This window comes from Pecten maximus, chromosome 18, assembly GCF_902652985.1.
Source record: "Pecten maximus chromosome 18, xPecMax1.1, whole genome shotgun sequence".
NCBI classification, from domain to species: domain Eukaryota; kingdom Metazoa; phylum Mollusca; class Bivalvia; order Pectinida; family Pectinidae; genus Pecten; species Pecten maximus.
This window is the reverse complement of record NC_047032.1, coordinates 29,844,178-29,859,180: the sequence shown is the minus strand read 5'-3', so window position 1 is coordinate 29,859,180 and position 15,003 is coordinate 29,844,178.

Here is a 15,003-nt window from a genome sequence, read left to right as displayed (position 1 = left end):
AACATGCTTATTCATAAGTATTATTAATTTGCTTAATTTGAGCTTTGTTTGATTTGAGCTATGTTTAATTTGAGCTATGTTTAATTTGAGCTATGTTTAATTTGAGTTTTGTTTAATTGAGCTTTGTTTAAATTGATCTTCATTTATTTGAGTTTGATCATGTAGATGCTTAAAGCTGTGTGTTCGATAACAAGCTTGCATGTAGTGCTAGAGGTGTATTTCCTTTTGGGGTTGCCTTGCTTATGCCATTTGCATACCAGAGACATTTAAGTAAAGTGGAGCATGGCACCCTTACTGGCTGACGCCTTCTAATGTGTTATACAATAAATTGTTACGGGCATACAGTTGTTATGTTGTAAATATCGTTGACCAGGCAGGGGAGAGAATTCTGTGACAATGGAACCACCAGGGATATCATCGGGCGTCAAACACATCTAACTTCATGGCGCGCAAGGGAAAATTCACCATAAAGCTTCCTCATGGTCTTCACCAACCAATACAGAATATATAATAGATCTGTAAATTTAATATGTTAAGTAAAATTGGTTTTAAACTGTTTTACTCGCCATACAGGAAGAGTGTAACAAGTATACCTGCTACCAAATTTCATGATGCGTTAGAGGCTACTAAATTTGGAATATTGTCTTTTCTCTTCACTCTTAAGAATTTTTTTTTTCTTTCAAATATTCCGATTCAGTTAATGTCTCCTTGGTTCCGCCTGCATTTTGGCATTTGCGATTAGCGTTACCCCATGTGAGAAAGGCTATGGGTCCTATCCCCAGGCCGTGGCATGCCACAGTCATTGACATTTTACTTACTCCCTGTTAAACGTTCTGCACTGAATGTTGGCACAATAATGTTCACAACCATATCCGGTGTCGGTACAATAGAAAATTGATAGTTGCTACTCCGGCTAAGTGCTCAGCATTTTGTGAATGGGACGACTGGTTTGTACGTAGCCCGAGTTTCTTCAGGCAACGACACCTTGTCTTACATGTGTGACATGGTGTCAGGGCCAGAGGAAACTCGGGCTAGTTCGCACGTTGTCAGTATAATAAGATCGGGTGGAGTGTCTCGCTGAGTGTCTTTAGCTGTATACTTCAGTGGGATAGCACTATAGCACATTCGAAGTCGGCATCAATTCTACGCTATCACAATGAGGCAAAGAAGAACATACCGCAGCCTACCAAAAGACATATAGTACAGCCGTAGCTGTTGACATAACTAAACAATACAAAACAAAGGCCATGAGAGATGGCATCCTTATGTGTTAGCGACTGAAAAGGCGCCACTCAGATCGGCCCAAATGAAGTAGACACCGTTCATGTATGTGACCTTATTGTGTAGAGCGTTAAACAATATCAAGCCAAGCTCCGATTTTAGTGCATTTTTATCGAGACAACAAGAAATTTATTGGCAAATAACACGCTAGTATGTTCCTTCTAAGACGTTCATGACGACAATCTGATGCTAAAACAGCTTTGTATTAATTCCATATCCTTTGAGACTGTTGGATGGTAAGCTTTACTGCTTGGCTGTGAATCCCTGAAGATCACACGTTTGATTCAAAATGTACGCACATATTTTTTCGACAAATAAGAATTCGTACAATGTGAATGGCTAGATCCCCCTTTTAAAAGAGACATAGAAGGACGAAACAGCTGTATGATGTCCCTAACATTACCGACGAGTCCTAGAAGGCTGGAACAGCTGTATGATGTCCCTAACATCACTGACGAGTCCTAGAAGGACATAACAGCTGTACGATGTCCCTAGCATCACTGACGAGTCCTAGAAGGCCGGAACAGCTGTATGATGACCCTGACATCACTGACGAGTCCTAGAAGGCCGGAACAGCTGTATGATATCCCTAACATCACTGACGAGTCCTAGAAGGCTGGAACAGCTGTGTGATGTCCCTAACATCACTGACGAGTCCTAGAAGGACCAAACAGCTGTATGATATCCCTAACATCACTGACGAGTCCTAGAGGGCTGGAACAGCTGTGTGATGTCCCTAACATCACTGACGAGTCCTAGAAGGACCAAACAGCTGTACGATGTCCCTAACATCACCGACGAGTCCTAGAAGGCCGGAACAGCTGTATGGTGTCCCTAACATCACTGACGAGTCCTAGAAGGCCGGAACAGCTGTATGATGTCCCTAACATCACCGACGAGTCCTTGAAGGACCATACAGCTGTATGATGTCCCTAACATCACTGACGAGTCCTAGAAGACCGGAACAGCTGTATGATGTCCCTAACATCACTGACGAGTCCTAGAAGGACGTAACAGCTGTATGATGTCCCTAACATCACTGGCGAGTCCTAGAAGGCCGAAACTCATTGAAGGACGTAACAGCTGTATGATTTAATTCCCTCATATTACTGACGAGTCCTAGAAGGGAGAAACAGCTGTATGATGTCCCTAACATCACTGACGAGTCCTAGAAGGACGTAACAGCTGTATGATGTCCCTAACATCACTGACGAGTCCTAGAAGGACATAACAGCTGTATGATGTCCCTAACATCACTGACGAGTCCTAGAAGGACGTAACAGCTGTATGATGTCCCTAACATCACTGACGAGTCATAGAAGGACAAACAGTTGTATGATGTCCCTAACATCACTGACGAGTCCTAGAAGGACGTAACAGCTGTATGATGTCCCTAACATCACTGGCGAGTCATAGAAGGGCGTAACAGCTGTATGATGTCCTTAACATCACCGACGAGTCCTTGAAGGACCATACAGCTGTATGATGTCCCTAACATCACTGGCGAGTCCTAGAAGGACATAACAGCTGTATGATGTCCCTAACATCACTGACGAGTCCTAGAAGGACGAAACTCATTGAAGGACATAACAGCTGTATGATTTAATTCCCTCATATTACTGACGAGTCCTAGAAGGGAGAAACAGCTGTATAATGTCCCTAACATCACTGACGAGTCCTAGAAGGACGAAACAGCTGTATGATGTCCCTAACATCACTGACGAGTCCTATAGGGACGAAACAGCTGTATGATGTCCCTGACATCACTGACGAGTCCTAGAAGGGAGAAACAGCTGTATAATGTCCCTAACATCACTGACGAGTCCTAGAAGGACGAAACAGCGGTATGATGTCCCTAACATCACTGACGAGTCCTAGAAGGACGTAACAGCTGTATGATGTCCCTAACATCACTGACGAGTCCTAGAAGGACGTAACAGCTGTATGATGTCCCTAACATCACTGACGAGTCCTAGAAGGACGCAACAGCTGTATGATGTCCTTAACATCACTGACGAGTCCTAGACGGACGAAACAGCTGTATGATGTCCCTAACATCACTGGCGAGTCATAGAAGGACGTAACAGCTGTATGATGTCCCTAACATCACTGACGAGTCCTACAAGGACCAAACAGCTGTATGATGTCCCTAACATCACTGGCGAGTCCTAGAAGGCCGAAACTCATTGAAGGACGTAACAGCTGTATGATTTAATTCCCTCATATTACTGACGAGTCCTAGAAGGGAGAAACAGCTGTATAATGTCCCTAACATCACTGACGAGTCCTAGAAGGACGTAACAGCTGTATGATGTCCCTAACATCACTGGCGAGTCCTAGAAGGACGTAACAGCTGTATGATGTCCCTAACATCACTGGCCAGTCATAGAAGGACGTAACAGCTGTATGATGTCCCTAACGTCACTGACGAGTCCTAGAAGGCCGAAACAACTGTATGATGTCCCTAACATCACTGACGAGTCCTAGAAGGCCGGAACAGCTGTATGATGTCCCTAACATTACTGACGAGTCCTCGAAGACTGAAACAACTGTATGATTTCCCTCATATCACTGACGAGTCCTAGAAGGACGTAACAGCTGTATGATGTCCCTAACATCACTGGCGAGTCATAGAAGGACGTAACAGCTGTATGATGTCCCTAACGTCACTGACGAGTCCTAGAAGGCCGAAACAACTGTATGATGTCCCTAACATCACTGATGAGTCCTAGAGGGACGAAACAGCTGCATGCTGTCCCTAACATCACTGACGAGTCCTAGAAGGACGTAACAGCTGTATGATGTCTCTAACATCACTGACGAGTCATAGAAGGACAAACAGCTGTATGATGTCCCTAATCTCACTGACGAGTCCTAGAAGGACAAACAGCTGTATGATGTCCCTAACATCACTGACGAGTCCTAGAAGGACGTAAGAGCTGTATGATGTCCCTAACATCACTGACGAGTCCTAGAGGGACGAAACAGCTGTATGATGTCCCTAACATCACTGACGAGTCATAGAGGGACGTAACAGCTGTATGATGTCCCTAACATCACTGACGAGTCATAGAGGGACGTAACAGCTGTATGATGTCCCTAACATCACTTACGAGTCCTAGAGGGACGAAACAGCTGTATGATGTCCCTAACATCACTGACGAGTCCTAGAAGGACGTAACAGCTGTATGATGTCCCTAACATCACTGACGAGTCCTAGAAGAACGTAACAGCTGTATGATGTCCTTAACATCACTGACGAGTCCTAGACGGACGAAACAGCTGTATGATGTCCCTAACATCACTGACGAGTCCTAGAAGGACGAAACAGCTGTATGATGTCCCTAACATCACTGACGAGTCCTAGAGGGACGAAACAGCTGTATGATGTCTCTAGCATCACTGACGAGTCATAGAGGGACTAAACGGCTTATAGTGCAGTTTTATATCCTTGATTCGGCTTACTGTATGTATCTATTGGCTGATACAAAGGGCTAAAAACACTCGCTGACTGATCTTCATTCACGGAGAAAAATCTTCATGTAGAAATACAAAACTGATTTTTGTCTCTGTCATGATACACATTGTTTTTTCCCCCAGTTTCACTCCAAGAAGGGAAAGTGTAACTCCAGAGGGAGTTTTTACCAAATATAAGCACCCTAGTACAATCATAAAGTGATGTGTTAATAGCTTTCAACATTCGCAACATAAACTTAACACAAAGTCAATAATCAATATCTATACTGAATTCGCTATGAAGATATCTGTATTACATGTTTGTAAGATAGGATTTCCACATCTTAGGAAGTAATTAATAGTTGCGCCATATAATTCAAGTAATGGTTTTATGTTAATGTAGCTTTTAAGCAGTAAAATGTTATTTTTATGGCGAAAAATCAATGTGGGTACTTGGGTTACAGTTTAATGGGCATCTAAACAGCAAATCCAGCCAAAACAGTTGATATTTTACAAGGCTATAAATCCTCACTAGGGTGCAATTTAATAGAAATAACTTGATAAAATTTTGATATGTATCATGTCAAACTGTGGGCCTTGCTGTTGACATTTAATGTGTTCAGTTGTTGGTAAATTTCAACAAAACATGAGAAAAATGCATGTTTCAGGGGGACATAATTAACTCATATGTATCGTATTTATTGCGCAAAACAGTCATGTCGTTTTGCTCACTGGAGTCTAAAGCACAAAAAAGGAGCATTGGTTTGGCTAGATTTGGCTTTATGATATGTATTAACACTGGTTTTATTTTGACCTTGAAATGCAAATGGCGGTTGTGAATAATTTCAGACAATTATGGCATATACGAAGGTATTTCAAACGTCAAAAATGCTCTTATGAGATACTATAAAGAAGTCTAGACATGACGGGAAAACTGTTTTTAGGAAAAAATGTTCATCCGTTGAGTTTGGGGTAAAAGATAAATATTTCTGAAAAAGTCCCAAAACTCACCAGCTTTGACAATTTGTCTTACAAAGGTCATTCTTACTATAATCAGATGCCTTAAAAGTATTATATAGGAGCATTTTAATGGCTTAAATGCCCCCCTTTATGCCATATTTGTGTAATATCATCCACAGCCGCCATTTGCATTTCAAGGTCAAAACAAAATATGTGTTTATACCTACATAAAATCAAGTCCGGTCAATCAAATGCTCCTACCCCGTGCTATAGACACTTGAGAGCATGACACCTGGGCTATTTTTCAGGTTTTGTTATTTTTGTGACTTAGAATTATTCCATGCTACAACTTACCACAAAGTAACATTATAGAAGAAATGGTTAACATCTACTATATAGATGACCCTTAAAGAGGTATGCGGTATAGGTTAAATTGTTGTTTCATGTACGATTCCGGATGTTTATATTGAAACGACGAAGAAAGAAAAATGGATTGTGACCAAAAGTGAAAACCTAGTGACAAAAACCAAGACTAGTAATAATAAGTGATTCCCTGCTCTACCCGACATCAAATCACTAAATTCTGGCAAAGTCCTGAAGGATTAAAAGTTAGCAAAAGTGTCACCTGATATAAAATAAAATGTCCAAAAAAGTACAATCCTGAAAATAATAGGTCAATTTCATTAACCTGTGTAAGCTGTAAAATCCTAGAGCACATTACAATATCCAACATTATGGACCATGCTGACAACCATAATACCATGTACCCACTCCACCACGGTTTCTGCAAATTAAGATCATGCGAGGGTCAGCTTTTAGATTTCCTAGAAGATGTATCACAGACTGTAGAGGATGGGAAGTGGAGTGATGTCCTCACCATGAACTTCTCTACGGCGTTTGACAGAATAATTCTGTCACGAGCTTAGATACTGTGTGGTAAATGATGGTCAACATCTGGACAGAAAGTTTACAGTGTGTAGAGGGCTGATTGATAAGTTTGTGAGCCTCGTATTGAGGGAGGTACTCAAGGATGTTCTTTTTACTATTCTCTGACTATAAAGGCTACTGTGTACCCAAGGACTGGTCTCATTTGGTGAGTGTAAACAAGACAAGCGGCTTTTGCAAAATGGACAAAATCGGTTAGGGTTAGGGCGAAAGAGTCATTGCCATGGCTGCCATTCACGGTTGTGGCTTTAAATTGATTGATCAACCGCCTTATTCACCTGATCTCGCTCCATCATATTTCCATCTATTTCCAAAATTGAAAACAGCTATTTCAGGCACCCTAACCCTAACCTGCTATGGATGCCTTTTTCAACAGCCAAGAAAAGGAGTTCTATAAAAGTGGCATTTATGCCCTTAAACACCGCTGACAAAAACGCATGGATACTGAAGGGGATTATGTTGAAAAAATAACACAAAATGTCCGGCAAAATCCATAGGAGGCTCACAACTTATCAATCAGCCCTCAAATTTGTGAGTGGCCGAAAATCTGCACCCGTCAAAGTAACACCAAGGTACCTCAAGGCTCTGTCATCGGCTTTTTCCCCCTTCTCTATATAAACGACATCCCCAAAAACATCAAACCTACATGTACTTTTAGCCTTTTTGTTGACGATATCGTCATGTATCTGACATTAATTTCTAAGTCAGATGCAGAAAGACCTAGACAAGTTGGCACTCTGGGAAAGTCGTTACATCCTGATATATGTCCAATCCTATCCACCTCCAACAATAAAAACCCAGCTCAGCTCTCTCACAAACTACAGGGAAAGGAACTCCATCGTGTAACAGAACCGAAATACTTGGGAGTAACTATCCAGTCAAATCTCAAGTGTGAAGTCCATATCAATAATATCTGTACAAAGGCAAATTTAACCCTTGGACATTGGCGACTGAATTGATTATGACCGATTGAAAGAATAGGTTGTTGTATATTTATATTACTACCCCACGACCCCCAAATTTGAGTTTCTCTTTTTATTTTGTCAAATAATTTATTGTATCCCGAAACAAGAGATCCCAGAGGGATCTTGGCGCCCACCATTGAATGATCATTATAGATTCCATGTCAGATTGATCTTCTCTCTATTTTCTCTTCCTGCTACTAATCTGTGTAAATTGAGAAACATCCCTCCAGTACTTTTCAAACAAATTGGTTTGGTTTAGTTTGTTTAACGTCCTATAAACAGCAAGGGTGATTTAAGGACGTGCCAGGTTTTGGAGGTGGAGGAAAGCCGGAGTACCCGGAGAAAAAAACACCGGCCTACGGTCAGTACAAAGGGACCCTATATATGAAATTTGAGATTTAGCTATAATGGCCATGTTGTTTTCAGATTGGTCCCACAATGCAATACAAGGGACTTAGAGGAACTTACATATGAAATTTCAGGAGGATCCCTTCTATACTCTCTGAGAAATAGCGATAACAAACTTCAATTGTCAAAATCTAAGATGGCTGCTTGTCGGGCATGTTGTTTTCCGATTGGCCCCAACATGAATTATGCATAACTAGGGACCAAGGACAACCTACATATATGAAATTTCAGAAAGATCCCTTTATTACTTTCTGAGAAATAGCGATAACAAGCTTCAATTGTCAAAATCCAAGATGGCTGCCTGTCGGCCATGTTGTTTTCTGACTGGTCCCCAAATGAAATATGCATACATTGTAACTAAGGACCAAAGGCAACCTACATATGAGATGATGGGCTAAAAATCAGATGGTGGGCTAAAAATGGGATCTCTTAATTGGTATTAATTTCAGAGAATGGACTCAAATATATGTTCTCCATTGCACAACTGTATCTTATGTAAAATTTTAGGAGTTTATTTTTCAATCATTCGTGATTCACAGCCCGATTCCCGTCTGAGTTGAATATTAATTCAATAGTTCTATATGTTGTTGAAATAGCAAAATAATTAAGACTTAAAATGGATTTTTTTTTTTTTTTTTTTTATGCTCAGATATAGGCTCATAGATATATCTTAATATTATATGTATATAGTCCAACTTCTCATTCATATTTCATTACCATACTTTTACATTTCTCGTTATACATATCATACAAACGTGGTGTTCATAATTTCATCCTCGAAAGTAATAATCTCTGTCTCTCTCTCTGTCTCTGTCTCTCTCTGTCTCTCTCTCTGTCTCTCTCTCTCTCTCTGTCTCTCTCTCTGTGTCTCTCTCTCTTTGTCTGTCTCTCTCTCTCTCTGTGTGTGTCTCTCTCTCTGTGTGTGTGTGTGTGTGTGTGTGTGCGTGTCTCTCTCTCTTTCTCTCTCTCTCTCTCTCTCTCTCTCTCTCTCTCTCTCTCCTTCAAACACACACACACACACCCTTGCACACACGTACCCTTAAAACAGAAGCAGAAACTCTATACTAACGGCAGCATACTTGCATATACGTGCTTGTTTATACAAAGACCCACACAAAAATAGAGAATACTCACAGTAAAAACACCATCACCATCAGTACACACGCAGCGTATATATCACCAATACGCCCTTTTCATGTAAACATAATACTTTCATTTACCCATCTTTACACATAGATCATAACTTTATGTTTTAGTACATTTTAAGAGCTAATAAGCTCGCAGAGCCATGTTTATCATCATTGCACATTCTCTATTGATTCTTTTAATCATTCTTTTTTATTCGTTTTTTACATGTTACTCGTTTAAATACATTGCTATGCTTTTCAATAATTTTATATCTCTATATCGTTGTAGGAGTAATTTTCTCTCAAGAAAATGTTTGAATAAAGACATCATTGAACAACTGTCTACCCTTCTATTAGAGATGTGGTAGTGTTTACATATTGTATAACCAATCAGGGACATAAGAATGTTAAATTCTTTGTACTTCTTATCAACAATCTTATATCCTATCACGATGTAATACATATTTCTTAGCTGAACATTGTAATTATGTTTTTGTAAAAGATCATGTATCAAATTCCACAATGGGTCTACACATTGACATTCAATAAAATAGTGTTTATAATCATCCTTAACTTTACATATACAACATTCATCATTATCAATAATATTCCATCTTTTAAGTAAGATTCCATTTGGAAGAATATTATGGAATAGCTTCCATTTGAAATTTTTTTCGTTATTCTCTATTAAGATATCATTGATAAATTCAAATAATTCATGAAAAATCAAACCACTGCTTTCTAACTTAAACAAATCTTCCCACATACCTCTGCAGTATGACTCTGATTTCTTTTTTCTTATAAATGCTAAGTAAAGAAACTTATTATTTACCTGATCAAGTTTTACACCCACTCCTTTATCAAAGACTAATAAATCAGAGTCAGTTTGTACATTTACCCGTGCATTATCTCCCTTGATTTTGTCCTTCCATTCTTTAGGAATAGCTTTCTTTACCTGACTTACCTCACTTATCCAGTCTCTCGTTTCTTTTAATTGTTGGTAAATTTTTATTTCATTTATACTATCATTATCAATTATATCGTTGATAAAAATTAACCCGGACTCAATCCAGGTCTTAAAAATTAGCGACCTTCCGTTAAGTTTGATGTGTTTATTTCCCCAAATGATCTCTCGACAAATATCTGTAAAGTTATAATCAACGATCGGCGCGTTATTTTCTCTAAGTTTCAACCATGATTGTAGGATGTTAATATAAAAACATGGTACATCGTTTTTTGGAAGGTTGCGTATGTGTCCTGGGGACATACGAAACAACACGGTGGCGCCACCAAGCTTTTCCAAATAATAATTTGGAATCATCTTCCAACAGGCGTCTACAGGAGATACCAACCTTTGTATCCAGGCTACGTTTAAAACATCAATATGGGATTCAATATCCCGTATTAATAAACCGCCTTCCGATTTATCACTTATCATAACACTACGTTTAACACGCTCCGGCCCATTGTTCCAGATAAAACAATATATTTTCCGTTCAAACTCCTTTATTTGTTCTTTACTTACGTATTGGACACTTGCTAAGTAGGTTATCTGAGGTAGTATTATAGCTTGAACAACGACAGATTTTCCTATAATGGTCAATTTTCTTTTTTTCCAGTTTTTGATTAGTTCATCAATGCTTGTAATTTTATCTGCCCAATTAAGATTGGAACTTACCTTTGAGTTTGCGCCGAAGTACATTCCCAACGACTTAACTTGCTTCACCCAATTTATACCCATAAACATATTATCTTTGTTTTTGTTACAGCCTAAATACAAACCTTCGGTCTTAGATTTATTTAATTGTAGACCAGACACTTTTCCGAACTGCTCAACGATTGATAACACTCTTCTGATGTCCCTATACCTCATAAATAAAGTAGTGTCATCTGCTAGTTGGGAGATTTTCATATTCCTATTTCGAATACTGATACCACTTATATGAACATCTGTTCTTATTTTTTGAGCTAGTAATTCAGCAGCTAGTACAAAAATTAAACATGATAGAGGGCACCCCTGTCGGATACCACGTGACACAACGTAACTTCCGGTCAACCAGTTATTGTTTTTAACGCAGCCTTTGATATTGGTATATAACACCTTAACCCATTTGATGAAAGAACGACCAAAACCAAATTTGTCCAAACAGCTAAACATAAAATCCCACTCTATCGTATCAAATGCTTTAGTAAAATCTAAAAAGAGTAGACAAGAGTCAATATTGAATTTCTCCAAATAATCTATAACGTCTTGAATTTGCCTTATATTATACCCTATAAATCTGTCTTTTATATATCCATTTTGATCTGTACTTACCAGTTTTTTCATCAAGGGTTTAAGTCGTGAAGCCAAAACGTATGCAGCTATTTTGTAATCTAAGTTTAACAGTGTAATCGGTCTCCAATTTTGTAACAATAGCGGGTCATTCTTTTTATAAATAAGTGTTACGACTCCAAGCTTCTGTGTATTGCTTAAATCACCTTTCCTGTATCCGTCATTTAGCGAGCCTAGCACAATATCTGAGATATCATCCCAGAAAGTTTTATAAAACTCACCAGAAAGACCATCACTACCTGGACTTTTGTTGGGCTTAAAGTTTTTAACTGCTGCTGTACATTCCTCTAATTTCAGCTCACCTTCACATGTATCATTTTCCTCCTCGGATAACGTATACTGAACTTCACAGTTATCAATGTACGCAGTTACCTCCCTTTTATCAATGCCGTCACTACTATAAAGCTTCGAATAAAAAGTCTCGATTTCCTTCAATATATTTTCGGGATCGTTAACAATATCATCGTCACCAATCTTAATACTAGTTATATTCTTTTTTGCTTGTCTCTGTCTTTCAATACCTAAAAAATATTTCGTATTCCTTTCTCCTTTTTCGATCCATGCTACCCTAGATCTTACCTTGGCTCCTCTGGCTTTTTCGTCGTAAAAAAGTTCTAACTTTCCTTCCAATTGAGATATTATTTCTTTTAAAATTTCCTGTGGATTCTGGACGTGTTCTGTCTGTAGATTAACTAAATTTTTCTCTAGTTGCGATATGTTTTCTGAAATATTCTTACTTCTGTTTCTACAGTAGTGTATAGTTCTATTCTTAATAATTACTTTATAGTAATCCCAAAATTGAGACTTACCTAAATCAAGAGCAGCCTGCTCTTCTTTCAGTTCCCGTATCACATTTCTTACCATGGATTTGTATTCAACTTCATCCAGTAAACTGTTATTTATTGTCCATATTCCTTTGCCCTTGGTGTTTGAACTATGATGTATTTTAATTGAGATTGCCAGATGATCAGTATACTTTATTTGCGCCGGACGAATATCACAAGAGATAATATTACCCAGATTTTCTGAAATCAAGAACATATCTATTCGACTCGCCTCACCTGTCCCTTTCCGCCTCCATGTGAATTGTCTTTTAAATTTATTTTTTACCCTCCAAATATGAATAAGTTTATTACATTTGATAAATTGGCTAAAGCTGTACGTTTTTCTCAAAGACTTTTGCTTATTATTCCTGGAAATTCTATCTGCTTGTTCAAGCACTTCATTACAATCACCTCCAGCAATAATAGTACCTTGAGCAAAATCAGTAACGAATTTTTTAACATTTTTGAAAAATACATTTCTCAACTTTTCATTGAATTGAAATATTAAAGACACTTGAATAAACTGTATATTATTCAATAATCAACACGAAGGTTGCTGTATTGAAATGATTTAAATTTTAAGAACATCTTATTTTGATATACATATGTTACAACATAACTTTTTTACACGTTTTACAATTCCAACATCCTCATTATGAAAATTCCACATGAACTTGTATAGTACAAATGGGGGGGTGTTAACCTATAGACCTCCATTTTTCACCTGCGAGATATACCCAGAATCTCTTAAGACTGTCTTTATAATAACTTTAACTAGATGTAAATCATCTTTGACTGGAGGTTTAAAGATACAGTATAATTTATCGTTTTAATTTGTATCGGATTAGAAAACTCTACCGAGCTAGATCTAGTTACACTTCTTTTGCATTAAAACATATGTACTTGTGCAATTAATTTAATAATTAGAATAAGACCATCAAATGTTAGATGGCTATACAAATTCAAAATTAACACGGTGCAGATATGATTAAAAAGTTGTTACATTCCAATCTAAATATATAAAGTAAATTTCGGATCAATATTAAAACGATTTCCGGTGAAGATAGACGACAGAGTTTTTACAAGAATTTATTTAATATATCTGTGTTTCTTTTATACTCAGAACATTTTAAACAAACAGTTATTACAGTCACAATATGTATATAACTATATATATACGTCTCTGTCTTTTTTATGAAAATTCATTTTTATAAGTTTCGTTTGAAGAGAGAGAGAGAGAGAGAGAGAGAGACGAGATGAGCGAGAGTACGAGAGAAGAGAGAGAAGGAGAGAGAGAGAGAGAGAGAGACGAGGAGAGGTGAGGGAGAGAGAGAGAGAGAGAGAGAGAGAGAGAGAGAGAGATTTTGCCGATTTCTGTGAGAGAATGGCTGCAGTTCAGTCCCAATATTCTTAAATCAATTGAAATATACTGTTTCTTAGCAAATATATCTAGGTTGTAAATAATATAATTTCACTTCAAGTAAAGTTGTTAGTATAAGTAAAAAATAAGTATTTTTCCAATATAATTAGGTCGAAACATGTACCAAGTAAAGATTATCTTTCAATCTGATGACAATTTATCCGATAAAAAAAAACTTTTGAAATTTTTATTACAAATTGCGTGGTGACAATGCTTTAAACATGCTATGTGATACACTCGTAAGCCGAGGGCTTAGTGGAAAAGAATGGCCCCTCCTCCAAGTATCCGTTAGTATATGAAGGACGAGGGGCATTCTTTAAACTAATAGCCCGAGGCTAAGAGGTTATCTTCCCATCCCAGTGGTGATTCACCATGCGACACACTTTTTTTTTTTTTATATACAGGTGATACAATGCTGTTCCCATCCTAATTTAGGCAGTATCAACCAATATGCTTCTTTCACAGGGTTTTTGTGTGGAAAGGTATAAAAATCTAAAGATGGTGAATAGTAGTCCAACTGTAAAATTAATAAGTCAAAAGTTGAAAGAGTCGGCAGGCGATTTCCGGATTATCCGAAAACCGACATGTGTAGTCCAAGCTCCAGATTCTATCTGTCTGACAAACATATCATATACAGTTTTAAATTACACTTCTAAAAATTAATTAAATATTCACTTAAAACGTTATTTGTCAGAACAGACGGCGAGAATATTAGCTCACATTTGTTCTGAGACGTACGTGTTATACCTGGTCAGTAACTTCGAAGGCTAAATGGACACGCGTATTAAATAATACTGCAACTGAGTTAATCCGATTAATGGCTAAAAGGAATAGAATATGTCAAAGTCAAAGGATAAATATATTTAATTAAAATATAAATAAAAATAAAAATGAGTTATCTGTTAACCAACACTATTTGTCACGAGTTAACTGTTAACCAACACTATTTGTCACGTGTTAAATGTTAACCAACACTATTTGTCACGAGTTAACTGTTAACCAACACTATTTGTCACGTGTTAACTGTTAACCAACACTATTTGTCACGAGTTAACTGTTAACCAACACTATTTGTCACGTGTTAAATGTTAACCAACACTATTTGTCACGAGTTAACTGTTAACCAACACTATTTGTCACGTGTTAACTGTTAACCAACACTATTTGTCACGAGTTAACTGTTAACCAAAACTATTTGTCACAAGTTAACTGTTAACAAACACTATTTGTCATAAGTTAACTGTTAGCCAACACTATTTGTCACGAGTTAACTGTTAACCAA